The 14,999-nt window shown below is 38.2% G+C and overlaps 1 protein-coding gene and 1 pseudogene across 1 annotated transcript in view; one reads left to right on the top strand and one right to left on the bottom strand.

The window, feature by feature from the left end:
• LOC149207180 (uncharacterized) overlaps window positions 1-14,999 on the bottom strand; it is a 127,500-nt gene that overhangs the window by 98,937 nt on the left and 13,564 nt on the right. The gene's annotated exons all lie outside the window — the stretch shown is intronic.
• On the top strand, window positions 8,212-8,946 carry LOC149207181 (annexin-like protein RJ4 pseudogene; annotated as a pseudogene).

Raw genomic sequence — 14,999 nt, forward strand, 5'->3', positions numbered from 1 at the left:
GCACATCTGAGAAACAACCAATAGATTTGCCTGAAAGCAGGCAAATGCTCAGTATGCTATTGAATGCATCTGAGGCCATGGGGCATCTTTGTATTGTATTTCTAACCTTATAGCCTGTTATTTCAGTATTTCATTTTGCAGTTAGATTTGTGTTTTTCATGTTATTAGGATAGTTAATAAATGAAGAGCTTATAGCTTTCCTGTGCATAATGTTATATGATGATTTTTGGATGGACGCTACTTATGTTATATTGTGTGTTGTGTAGATGCAGATTCTGGATTCTCACATTCCTCCGGTGCAACAACGTGTCCCCAAGTAGAGTCAGATGTTGACCACTACGTGTCAACGACCCATAGCAGTACACCCCATTTCTTTTTGCAAAAGGGATAAAACTTAATCGATGTGTCTATGTCGTCCAACTATCATCATCAGTTTGACTTCCAAGATGTTATGTAAAACCTTTCTGCATGTGTATAATGTAAATAATCTCAACATATCCGTGTCATGTATGTAACGACCTAGGTAAACCTACTTTTTTAAGGACGATCTCCATTCCGGGAGGCTTTTTGTCTCACCGATCCATTCTTGGATGGTCGGCAAAGTTTTCCTCCAGTCTTACCCCAAAGCTGGAATGGATTTTGTCGCTAGGATCTTAGGCGAGTCCTAGTGTTCTAGATTGAGTTTATGTAAAAGTAATTTGAGAATAATCCTAACTATTTGGTTAGGTTATTTTATTACAAATTGTTTGCTCAACTGGATTATATTTGTGTCGCAGAAATGGGTAGTCTATGAAGGTCTATTACAAATGGGTTTTCCCCCTTATGATGTAAAAAATATGAAAATCATAATGGAAAGTGTATTGAGGGTTGGAAAAATAATTTATCCCCTCATAGATTAATTAATTAAATTTTCTGGCCAAAAATTAATTAAAATTCTAAACCAGAAATTTAATTAATTCTAGGTCCTCGGTAAATGTAAATTCTCGAAAGGCAAAATTCGTCTGTCCTAAAAAATTAAATTTTAAAAGGTCCCGAGACTAAGGTAAATTAATTATTTTGCCAAATTTTAAACCTTTGGGCTTAGGGGGTTAAGTCAAAGTCAAATTTAAAAAAAAAAATACTTTTGAGTTAATTAAAATGCATTTAATGAAAATTCTCAAATTTCCCCAAATATTTAATATTTCGACGGATGAGATTAAAAAAAATTTTAATCTTCATCAACGGCTAAGATTGCTTTGACGCGGATCACTCGAACTAGTTGTTGGAGGATTTACCTTTAAATAGGAGGTCATTTGACAGTCAATTCATCCGACCTTTGAGTCATGTGCTTAGCAAGAAGCTCTTGTGTAATCTTTTTCTGGATAATAAAGAAAAACTTTGGGGTTAAGTTCTGCTGGTGTTACTCTTCATGGGAATATTGTAAGGTGTGTTGTTTTCATACATAATTTTTTCTAAAGCCATTAATGATAGCTTCTAAAGAGTGATTTGAGTACAGGTATCTTGCTCAGTCGTTGGGGTTTGAATAGTAATCTAAATTTTGAATGTAATAGCAGGTATCTCTATTTGTCTAAATTTTATTATTATTTTTTCACCCTATTTTGATCGCTGGATTGAGTTTTGTAGAGAAATCTTGATTTTTAGATCCTCGAACATTAGGGGAAGTTTTCAGTTGGACCAGCCAACTCCTGATCTGTGTTTTCTTAAGAGTCCAACGAAATTAATCGTAGGGTTATCATAAGATTTTTTGCTTTATTGATACATGAGGGTTTCGAGTTAGCACCTTTAAATTTAAAATTATTTTAATTTAAGTGCAGCATAATGGTAGATCTAGCTGATTAGAACCTGCAGTTTGTAAATTCTGTAATTATTTTTCTAACATGGGTTTTTCTAGGTTTTAGTTTTATCATTGTATATATTGTTTGGGTGTTTTCTTGTTGACGTGTAGCTACAGATCTAAGGAAGAAATTTGTGTGGAGTCAAGATCTAGGCCTTGGAGGGGGGTAATTGGAGGGTAAAATCTAGATCTCTGGGGTTTATCAACATAATTTTCTAGGGATATTTTTCAAACTTTTTGCAGTCCCAGGGTTTAAAAATTCTTGGATCTAGAAATTTTCACAAGGGTTTCACGAATAAATCTAAAGTAAGAGGATTCAATATTTTAATCAAAATTTCTGGAAATGTTTTAAAGGGTTTTCTAGCTACCATTTATCTATTGACTGAGTTTTCCGATCTGCTAAGTTTTTTTATTCACTACAAAATTTGGAAATTTTTATAGAAAAAACCCTTTCTTTTCTCCCCTCTGTTGTTGCCTGCGTTTTCCATCAATGTTGTCATCCTTTTGCTGCATAACCGTGTTTTTCCTGCTTCATCCCTACTCCCTCATTCGCCATCGATTTGTAGATTTCTCCGTCTCTGCCCTCTCGACCTGCAACGCACACAAAGCACTACATTTCGACTTTTTATTTTTATTTTTTCTTTTGTATTTTAATTATGCGTTAGGTTAGGTTTAGGTTTTACTTTTTTTTATTATTTTTATGCTAGGTTAGTTTAGTTAGTTTCTTTTTTGATTTTGTTTTTTACTTTAGTTAACTTCTAGATTCGTTTTTATTTTAAATTTGGTTTTTTGTTTTGCTCGTTCTCCATTTCTTTTTTTTTTATTATTTTTGTTTTGATTTTTTTTTATTATGACTTTGGTGTTTATGTTTTTTGATTTTTCATTATTTTGATTTTGTTTTTAAAAATGTAAAAAAATGTAAAAAAAAAAAAATATATATATATATATATATATAGATATATATATTAATTAAAATTTGGTTACTTGAAATTGCGAATGAATTATATCAAAAGAATTTGAGCGTCTTTTTGTGTGTCTTTTTCTATGGCCCATAAAAATTTAAATTTGACTAAGGTCTTTTGATTTGATTTTTAGTCACATTAAAAATTTAATTTCTTCATTTACCACATTAAATTAATTGCCTAAGGAATAATGAAGTTGTTAATCTAAAGTTCATTGGTGTCCCTTCATGGTAGTGATTTCTCTATTGTCAGGTGCGATTAATGTTTTTAAAATCATTGACTATTGGAGAATGATAAATATTCTAGATTTGGGTTATTAATGAAAAATCATTTTAAATCTGGAATCATTGCTTAGCATTTAAATTTCATAATTCTTCACAGGATTTAATTGCTAAAATATCTTGCGTGGTAAGGTTTTGGGCATTGACATTTAATTATTCATGATCGTCGCTTTCGCCACATTATAAATTGCTCTGGGTAACTTGTTTTTATTTAGTCTTTGGTTAATTGAACATAAGGCATTGGCCTGGAAATCATTTCTATCTTGTGGTTGTGTCTTATTTTATTAAAATTTATCCATTTCGGTTAACCAGGACTTGTTTACATTCATCAAGTTGTTCATCTTTAAGTCTCCTAGGTCTCTGTTCCACAGGCTACCCTCATTCATTCACCCCAGAGACTACCCCCCTTGACTTGTCTAGGAGAGAGTCTAAACGGAGTGAGTAAGGATTAGAGTGACAACCCTTACTCTGAGGGTTGTCGCGTTGCCTAGACATTTTGTGCAACAACAGGATGCACTACCTTATCCTCAAAGAGTATCGGAAACCAGATGCTTACCCAATCCTCCATTATTTCATCACAAAGTGAAGACAAGAACGATGTTTCTATCTCTCCCTCTCAACTAGGGAGGATATATCAACCAATCCAAGCTTGTCTCTCAAATACACAAGCTTCTTATTAGGAAGAGATTTTGTCAAAACTACCAGCTCATCGGTGGAGATATATTGTAGCTACAACACTCCATCTTGCACTAGCTTTCCTATGTAATGATACTTGTTATTTATGTGCTTTGTCTTTCCATGGAATACTGGGTCTTCAAACAATCTTATGCAACTAGTGTTATCACAATGCATAATTGTGGGATCCATCAGTCCTTCAAACGGGTCGGATAGCAGCTTCCTCAACCAGACAACTTCTCTGTTTACTTCACACACTGCAATGTATTCAGCTCCAACACTACTCACTACTCAAAGAAATTGACTCTTGCTTTCTACTCATCCATGATATCATAGAGGATCCCATACTAAACATCCTCCAGTAGTGCTTCTTCCATCTGTCTCACTGCCTCCCCAATCAGAATTTGTATATCCAATCAATTGGACATCATTCTTTCTATCATACTTCAAGCAGTAATGGATTGTTCCTCGCAGATATCTCAATATATGCTTGGCTGCTATCCAATGGTCATACTTGGGCTCTATCTGGAACTGGCTGAGAATATTCACTACAAAACAAATGTTTGGTTGAGTATTCACCAGATACATCAGAGAGCCAACCAATTGTCTATACCTTGTAGGATCCATGGGGCTTGAATCAGAACTTCTTAGCCTCTTCAAATTTGTGATCATGGGGGTTGTCATAGGTTTGCAATCCATCATGCCAAACCTCTGTAACATCTTAATCACATATTTTCCTTGACCTGGGTATATCTCACCCGGTCCTTGCCAAACTTCCAACCCCAAGTAATAGTGCATTAGCCCTGGATCCTTCATGTTGAATTCTTGCCAATTGCTTCTTGCATTCTTGAATACGACCTTCCATACCTGTTATGAGATGATCATCCACATATAGAAGAAAGATTACGGATTCATTCTTCACTACCTTGATATATAGATTCGGATCAACAAAAATCTTTGAGAGGCCCAATCTTTGTAGGTATGTGTCCATCCTTGCATACCAAACTCTTGGAGCTTGCTTAAGGCCATAAAGTGCCTTCTTCAGCCAGCAGACGTGAGTCTCTCTATCATTCACTTCAAATCCCAGGGGTTGTTATATATAGTCTTCTTCATCGATAGTGCCATTCAGGAATGATGTCTTGGCATCCATTTGATGGATGATCCATCCCATCGATGCCACCAAAGGGACCAACGAACATATAGTCGTGTATCTAGCTGTAGGTGCAAATGTCTCTTCATAATCAATGCCTTCTTGTTGGGAGAAACCCCTAGCCACAAACCTTGCTTTATATTTATCAATACTTTCATCTGTTGCATGCTTAATCTTGTAGAGCCACATGGAAGTCACCACAAATTTGTCTTTCGGCCTAGGAACTATTTCCCAAACTCCATTCTTCATTCATACCATCTTTCCATTCTTAATGATTGACAACATCTTCAAAGGTGGATGGTTCGACTTCAATCAAATTTGTCATATAGGCTACGTACCCTGAATATCTTTTAGGCTTCTTACTTTCCCTGAACGTACCCTTGGCTGCTCCATGTCCTTCTGCATCTTGAAGAGTAGACTTTAACCAATTTGGTCTCTTTCTATTTTCAGGAATGATGACTTGTTGCACATGTTCACTGGGACCTTCTTCTTCATGACTGGAATATTCTTCCTCCCTAGAACATTCTTTAAATATTTGTAGTTCTTCATCATCAAAGTCAATTGTGAGATCTTTAGATTTTTCTTATATGCAACACTTTCACCAACTATCACATCTCGGCTTACTTCAATTTGATGCCCTTCCTTTATGTAGATCCTATATGCCTTTGAAGTGTTACTGTAGCCAACAAATATGCCTTTCATGCTTGCAGGATCCAACTTCTTTCTTTTATCTTTTGGAATGTGAATGTAGACAGGACAACCAAATATCCGAAGATGGTCTACACATGGTTTCTTCCTAGTGAATGCTTTTTCAGGAGTCATGTTGTCCAATAAGCTGTGAGGATTTCAGTTTTGAATGTAGACAGTTGTTTTAGATGCTTCACCCCACAAAATTGAGATAAGTCTTGATCGTTGTTAAACACACATGGGAAACATAGAATAGGAAAGATAAATCATGTGAGTACATTTTTTTATTAACAGGAGATATACATTTATAGTACATTATATGACTCTTGGGTTTCAGATCCCAAGGTCTCTTGTACTGCTTTTGTCCGTTCGACTTCCACACTAACCCATTTAGGATTAGGTGTCCAACATTCCCCCCCTTAATCCGAAGGGTTATGTATGAGTCCAAGAAGAGAGCTGTAATACAAAATGTGCAAAAAATGCATGGCAGCACTAGGCTGAATGTGCTCTATGAAATGTTGGTATAAAGGGCGGTGGTTTAAGGATGACCACCAACACTGGAACGCTTAGTGCAGTTCCCGGAACTCTTCCAAAACTGGCAAGAAACTGAAGTTTTCTGCTAGAGGAAGTGATCCTATTGTTTTAAAGAGGGAAACCTTCAACCATAAAAGGGAGGTCTCACCCCGCATAAAAGGTAAAACTTCAACCTAAAAAGGGAAGTCTCAACCTGTGATGGTTTAAGGATGACCAACAACTCTGGAATGCTTAATGCAATTCCTGGAACTCTTCCAAAACTGGCAAGAAGCTGGTGTCTTCTGCTAGAGGAAGTGTTCTCAATTTTGTTCCTGGAACTCTTCCAAAACTGGCAAGAAGCTGAAGTCTTCTGCTAGAGGAAGTGTCCCAGATTGCCAACTGAAGGCATGCTCAGGGGCATCTTTGTCTCTGGCTACAACTCTGAAACTGGTGTGGCAGGTTGTGGCTCAGGCTCGCTTGATGTGACTTTGAAGCTTGTAGATGACCATCATTTCCCCCCCTATCAGATACAAGGTGAGATGATGGAGGAAACTCAACTGCTAGACTGTTCAATATTCTGGAACAAGTTCTGACATGTGTTTGGAATATCTTCTTGGCTGTTGATGCCCATTGCCAAGAAGCGATCCATCCAAGATGAATCTTTGTTCTTGCAGGATGTTTATTTCTGAATCATCTGTGTGAAGAATGACTGGTTTTATGACAGTGCTTACATGGATGAAGATCAAAACAATGATCTTTCAAATGGCCAACTCGGTCACAGTGTTGGCATTTCACGATCTGTTGTTTTTGTTGTTGTTGTTGCTGTGGAAGAGGGGCAGAATCTGGAACAGCTCGAGGTGAACTGTCATGAGGAGCAGGTGAACTGTCATGAATGAATCCAGCACTCTGAAACTGAATGGGCTTGGCGTAGTCTGGAATATGAAAGGACAAGTCCTTGTCATATCCAAGACCAGTTCTGTGCTTGTTGTGGACAAGTTGTTCCCAAGGTCTGATGATGGGCTTGGGAAGTGTAGATTGAGTTTCTGCATCTGCATGTACAACTGCTACTTTATTTGAATGAACTATAACATTATTAACATGCTGCTGATGGGTGGTTGTCTCAATGTTCTAAACAAAAACAGGTACAGAATGGTGTCTATTTTGATGTAGCTCTTCTTGCTGTAGCTGTGATTCAAGCTGCAAAAAATCGATCTTTTCCTGTGCATTTTGTAGACATGTCTGAATTTCTGAGAGAGATCCCTTGCTGATTTGTAATGTGTCATCAACAGTAGATAATATCAGAGTTTTAAGGAACTGTAATACTTCACTGGTTTTGGCCATTTTTTCTTCAATGTCTGATTTACACCTTAAAAAACTGATCACAACTACTACTCAATGCAGAAAAGTAATATCTACTCACAGTACACAGCAATATCCTTTATAAATATCAGCAAATGATCAGTGTGCAATATAAAAGATTACAATCAGTTCACCAAAATCTTTATGCAGCAGTGGAATCAAGGAATCAATGCACTATAATGAGTTTTAAATACAATGCCACAATTGGGGCAGCAGCAACTGCAAACTTGTTTGGATCCTTCAAGTACTCCTTCAGAAATGATGGTTATCAAAACTTCAATAATTATAACACCATGTCATGGGCATTCTTTGAACTGTAATTTACAACGGTCAACCTCAGCAAAGCATTAAACATATGAATGGCACCAGCAATCAAATCGGATCCAACTATAGGAAGAGAAGCACAAAATCTCGGTTGCAAATGGAATTCGAACTATTCAAAGTGTATTTGAAACCAATCACTATACCATTGGATCGTATACCATTCAGGCCTCATAAGAACTTATTTAAAACAGCAGCTTCAACGTATTTCAGGCAGCATCATAACGTATTCAGGAAGCTTTAATCACAGTTTTCGATGCATTCAATACAGCTCCAGGTCAGCACACAAATAAATCACTGAGCGATATACAAAACTGATTTCTTTCTCTGCAATAGAGACTTAATGTCCAGCACATACAGTGCACATATTAAGAGCAATAATCATCACAAAAACAAACTACCTTTCCAACCTGGACACCACCACCAGAAATGACGTGCATAGTATTGTCAATGCAGGTAAATCACTTAGTTTAAGGATGGGTGAAGAGAAGCCCCCTCCCTGTAAAAGGCCTCGCAGAGATAGGAGCAAAAACAGAGTTTGTAGGGAAGTTGCTGTAGTTATGGAGGAAAATATCTGGAAAGAGCACAAATGAGAAGTCAATCATACAAATATTAGGACATAGAACTGCAACACAACGCAAAGTAATCCGTCAAAGTTATTTTCAACTGTATGAAGAGGATCTCTTGAAGCGATTGGAATCTGAGCTTTCAAGTGACTTTGAGAAAGCTGTATTCCTTTGGGTACTAGATCCAGCTGAACGTGATGCGGTCATATCTCATGATGCAATAGAGAAGTGGAATGGAAAGAATATATCGCTTTTAGAAATTTCCAGTGCTCGATCTTCGGCTGAACTATTGATGGTGAGGCAAGCATATCATATTCGGTACAAAAAGTCCCTCGAAGAAGACGTGGCTGAAGATTTCCAAGATGCAGTGCGAGTTGTGATCAAGTGTATTTGCTGTCCTGAAAAACACTTCACAAAGGTTTTGCGCTTAGCGATAGAAAAACTCGGGACAGATGAAGATGCACTAACACGGGTGGTTGTAACACGTGCGGAAGTTGACATGAAGCATATCAAAGAGGCATATGCTAAGAAGACTTTGGAATATGCAATAGCGTCTGAAACCTCTGGAGACTATCAGGATTTTTTTTGCTTACATTGATAGGCAAAGATCATGCTTAAGCTCATTCATCCGAATGGCGCCTTTTGAAACATTTATGCCTGAAATGAAGAGCTTTAGAATCTTAATAATTTCAAGCACACAACCTGTAGACACTTTTCTTTGAGTAGTTTCAAAGTTGTCTCGACTCACTGGATCATAAACATAATGCACAATTCATGTTGTTAACTTCACCATCTACGTTGGACAGCTACAAGCAGCGGTCTTAAATGGCTCTGTCAACTTCTCCTGAGAAGAGCTTTATCAAAAGCATCACTGTAAAATACATACATCCCAGCTCAAATTATAGTTGCGGCTTGTGAGTGAAAGGATCTTTTATCTATGTTACCAGAAAATTCTCATTTCGATCCAACAGCTACAGTGATAAATAGAAAAAACAATGCCAGATGCGTGATTTGCCACATGGTTTCTATCAATATTGAAACCCTTCAGAATTGCTCACGTACACTTCAAACCTTTAAAAGAACGCTAAAGAAATGCCCTAGGGACATTACAAAAAGAAACATCCCATGCAAAGAAATGCCAACTCAATCTCTTGAATGCCTTTTTTTTTTTTAATGACTGGATCAGAATCAATATCACGGGAGATTATTGTGTCATTTTCAAGCGAGCTGTTGCTAGGAGCAGCAAGACCATGTTCTGTAGTGGTTGTTTCAGGCAGTGAAATTTCATACATTACATTACCAGTGTTGCGAACAGCGTTAGTTTTTGTCAAGATATAACCAAAGATATACACGTCGCTCGGGAAAAGTTAGAGAATTCTACATTCTTTGAGGAATTTATGAGACAAATGGAGAGCCCAGAGATGGTGACACGAATTGAAAGGGTGATAGGCACAGACCCCCATCATTCGCAATTTCCGCTGGTTCTCTACGGCGAAATGAAAAGCCCGGATACCTTGTGGGCTAGATCTTTAATCATGAACGCATGAATGAGACCATGAACGGATGTATTCACGTATCATGATAGAGATATATAATGAGCAAGTGAGAGATCTTCTTGCCACGGACGGTTCAACCGGAGACTAGAAATCCGCAACAATTCTCAGCAGAATGGATTAAATTTTTCATGGCGACGGGTGGCAGACACAAACACCGTCCAAGGCAAAGACAAACAGCGTCATTATAAATTCAATACGAGCAGCGTTGTATATATATCCAATAGCTGAACCGACAGCGTCTAAGGCATATACAGACAGCATGTTTAAAACATAAACAATGCATATACAAACCCGTTACCAGTTTTAATGCACATTTTTAATGCACTGCACATTCAGAACGATGATACCAGCTGCGTCCTCCACAATTCTTTGTCAGGCAGCGTTCAACAATCCAGCTGCATCCTCCACAATTCTTTCTAGCTCGAATTCAGTAACCGTAACTTGACAGAATGGTGTAATGGCTACTCAAGCATGCATATGCGTTGTTTCAGTAACCGTAACTTGGCAGAACGGTGTAATGGCTATTACGAGTATGCGGTGTAATGGCTATTCAAGCACATTAGCAGAACGGTGTAATGGCTATTGTGGTATGCGTTGTGTTATTGTTTCAGTAACGCTAACTTGACAGAGGCAGCACAGGCTTGGCAGAGATGCAGGACAGAGATGTCAGTCAGGAGTAGCGCGTTAGCAACAAAAACGTACACAGTGACAGAGATAATGAAGACCACATCAGCGCTATTCAAGGCAGCTCAGACACAGGTAATGAAGACCACGCTGATATAAAACATTTGAATTTGCAGATCTAGCACGCTAATTTTATTATTTCAGGATTATGGGCAGAGGTGCAGGACTGACATGCACATAAAAGGCCACAGAAAAACAAGCGGCTCTGATACCATGTTAAACACACATGGGAAACATAGAATAGGAAAGATAAATCATGTGAGTACATTTTTTTATTAACAGGAGATATACATTTATAGTACATTATATGACTCTTGGGTTTCAGATCCCAAGGTCTCTTGGACTGCTTTTGTCCATTCGACTTCCACACTAACCCATTTAGGATTAGGTGTCCAACAATCGTGTAACATAGCTCTAACACTTTCTTAAATTAAGTGATTCTTTCGTTTAGCTACTCCATTTTGCTCTGGATTATATGGAACTATCAGCCCCCTCTTAATTCCAGCATCCTTACAGAAAGCTATGAGCTCTTTTGATGTGTATTCACCTCCATTGTCAGATCTTACTATTTTAATCCTTCTTTCTATAAGATGGACTTCAACAAATAGATCCAAGTTTTCCTTGAGTGGTCATCAATGAAAGTTACATAGTATAGATGACCTCCAAGAGAGTTTGTAGACATAGGGCCACAGACATCTGAGTGGATGAAATCCGGGATTTCTTTTGATCTTGAAGCACTGCTTCCAAATGGTTTCTTAACATTTTTACCTAATGCACATCCCTTGCACACTCCTCCATGATCCTCCTTAAGTTCAGGGATGCCATTCACCGTCGAGTTTAGATTTGGTAAGATTTTGTAGTGAAGGTGTCCAAACCTTCTATGCCAAAGCTCACATGGGTTGACTTCAATGTGAACCAAGGCTTGAGAGGGAGGGGTAAGTAACTTGTAGAGTCTTCCTTGACGAATCCCAATGACTCTTCCGTTGTTTATGCTAGAGCCTTTATCCCATACCATAACCTTTCCATCTATAAGGGCGACTCTATCTCCCTTATCTTCTAGACATGAAATAGAAAGTAAATTCTTTTGCAAACCTGGTACAAATAGAATGTTGTTGAGATGTATGTTTCCTCCATTTTCCAGCTCCAGAGAAGTTGATCCAATCCCTCTTATAGGATAGCTCTTCTTGTCTCCAAGTTCAACAAAGTAGAAAGATTTTCCTCTTGATAGGTCCTTTAGTTGTTTATGCTCACCTGTCATATGTCTGGATGCTCCACTGTCAATTACCCATATATTTTCATCTTCAAACGTACCTGTAAGTGTTGAGAATAACCCTTTGTCTGTAGTAAAAGTCCTGGTCATATGATTCCTCATAGATAATAGCATATTTCAAAATGCTTTGATGCCTTGCTTGAGATGACTTGCCATCATAGAGAAATTCTTCAATGACTTCTTCAAAGATGTAGTGATCTTCATCATGCCCATTGTCAACCTTAGCTCTAATACCATGTTGAGAAATTGATAGGGCTATACTTAGGATGATTTCTCTTGAATTTTATAACTGCTTGTAATGTATTTTTATTTTTTCTTTATTATTAGCTTCTTCTCTTATTATTATGTTCTTCTTATCATCAAACAACTACCAAAAAGATGAAGATCAATAGCACACAAGAACACAAGATGTAGGCTACAAGTCAGGGCCAAAACCTCTCCTCTTGAGAGGAAAACCCACAAATCTCTTCTCTTCTTATAGATTCTTCGAATGACGAATTCCGAGAACTCTAGACCAAGACCAAGCCAGACCTTCTTGATGATGTGCTTCTTCTATCCAAGTCAAACCCAATCAAATCTCTTCTAGTTTCACAATTTCGAACCCCAACTACAGAATTTCGGCCTCCACTACAAGTTTGGAATTTTTGGCCCCTACAACAGTTGTTGCTTCCATACGTGTGAGCAAATTTAGGGCTTCCAAGGCTTCCTTTTTCCTTCGCTTAGGTTGCTTCTCCTTCTAGGGCTAGTAGGTGACCTAGTAGTCATTTCTTCAACCTTCTTTCTGCAACTTTCACAACTTCGATCTTGTTGTTGCAAAACCCTAGCCTTATCTTCGCACGTGTGAGAGAAGAGAGAGAAATAACCCAAAACCTTCGTTCTTTGTCCATCGATCCTTCTTTGCTTGCCTTTCTTCTGCCTTTTCTTCACTTAGATGATGAGAACTAAGTGAGTGTCCATAGGAGGTCGAATTCCCTCCTATATATAGGCTTCCAAGGAGGATGACATGCCCTAATGAGGCTGATTTCTTAGCTGCCAGGCCGACTTGGTCTTGGAGGGGTATTTTGACACTTAAATACAAAAACAATTATTTTGACATGTTATAATATGCCCAATGGGGTCTTCTTCATATGACAATGACTCTATTGACTTCTTGACTCTATGACAAATCCTAGAAGCACTCAATGGGTGCTTGACCTCTAAATAAAATAACCTTGAGCATAAAACCCATACTACCAAAAATAACAATAATATTTTTTCTTCCTTTTTACAATATACAAGAATCAAGAGTACATTTCATATTTATGAAGATCGAACCTAGTTACATATTCAACAGCAAGAGTCTCAACGCTTCACCTGTTTGTGCCAATATACTTCTTTGGAGGGCTTGGGTACCTATGGAGTAGGTGCCCAAGACCTAGGCTATTGGACCACCTGACAAGAACAACATGGATTCTAGTGAAAGCAACCAATCATTAGGGACCAAGATCAATAATGCATCTAAGTGAACCAAACTTGAATGTTAAGGGAAATTTAATACTTCAAACAAGGATCCCTTTCCAAAATCAGGACCCTAATCTTGCAAAGATGTTTTTTCCCTAGATAGGAATGGCTAAAGGTCAACCCTATTAGGTGCTTCCAGCCCCTAAGGGGAAGTAACATTTCCTTGGTCCACCCTTCAATTGATAGGTGTTAGTGAATAGTAATGATGGTAATGGAGGGGATAAGACTTCATGACTAAGTGTCAGGGACAAAGGACCAACTGATGGGGTATCCTCATCCTGAGTGTATAGATGTAAGGAGGAAGCATTTGTGGATGCATGAGTTACAAACTCAACCTTTTTTTTCCACCCCTCTTGTGTGTCTTTTACTTCATCTTGAGTTTTTCCTTGTATTATTGCTTATAGCTCAAGGGTTAGAGTTTGCTTTGTATGATGTAGCAATTTTATTAGCCCTTTAAGATGAGTCAGTTTATCACTCATTAGGGTTGGGACATGCAAGGGTTCCTTCTTTTGATGTAATGGAGCAATAAGTGCTCAAGAACTGGGTGATGGCCATATGAGTGAGGTAGAGCTCATGCTAGGCTTTTGCCCACATGCTAATCTTTATGTCCTTAGCCATCTTTTAAATTTTAACTTTTCTTTCTTTGTTTTGTTGCGGCCATGATAGACTCTTTCTATTTCTTTTCGCTGCATCAACCTCCCAAGGCTAAGTTTCCAAGCCCTACCCAATATGTGAACATATGAGTGCCAAATCGCCAAGAACCAATGGCAAGTTGAACCTGCAAAATGGAGGTGAGATATGGGCTTGTAATGTAAGATGGAAGGTGTTAATGTATGGGAAGATAGAATTACACTATCGCAATCAAGGCTTCTCAAGTAGTTTCCCTCCTATACCTGAAGGGCCTTAAGGGAGGTCCCAGTGGACTAGGATCAAAGATTAACGGCCCAAGTAAGGTGAGAGAACAAGATCACGGTCAAAGTCTATCAATTTTCCAGGTTAATCCACACTAAATGCCCAAAAAAAACAAGTATAAGTACTCAATTACAAAATGATCGAAGTACCTTTTGAGTGGTAGCCCACTTTCGTCCAAGTGCAAGTGACAGATGGGTGAGAAGCAAATGGTTGGCACAAGTAATGGAGATATATGACATATCATCAGCGACTAGTGCCTGGCAGGGGTTGTTGGTTCTCTGGCTAGCTATCAAACACAGGAGAAAAGTTTCCTCCTATGGGGTTACCCATTTTGGTGGGTAACAGGTAGTATATAGGCCTTCCTCCTTACATCAAGACTGCTCCCATAACATACTCACTTGCATTTGTCTCCACCTCAAAGGGCTACTACAAGTTTGGTAACATCAGAACCGGTGCTTGATTGATCTTCTTCTTCAACTCCTCAAAGGCCCTCTGTTGACCCTTTCCCTACTAGAAACTCTTGCCACTCGCTGTTATGGTGTGGAGTGATGTTGATATTGTTGAAAACAAGGCTATGAATTTCCTCAGGTACTATGCTGCCCCAATGAAATTCCCAACCTTAGAAATATTAATAGGCACCAACCATTTCTTGATGGCCTCCATCTTGGCAGGATATATCTTCAACTCTCCCCCACCTATCACATATCCAGATACACCAAACACTGCTAT

Source organism: Pinus tabuliformis, chromosome 1_2 (genome assembly GCF_031772625.1).
Source record: "Pinus tabuliformis cultivar Carrire ecotype Pingquan chromosome 1_2, CPIR1, whole genome shotgun sequence".
Taxonomy (NCBI): domain Eukaryota; kingdom Viridiplantae; phylum Streptophyta; class Pinopsida; order Pinales; family Pinaceae; genus Pinus; species Pinus tabuliformis.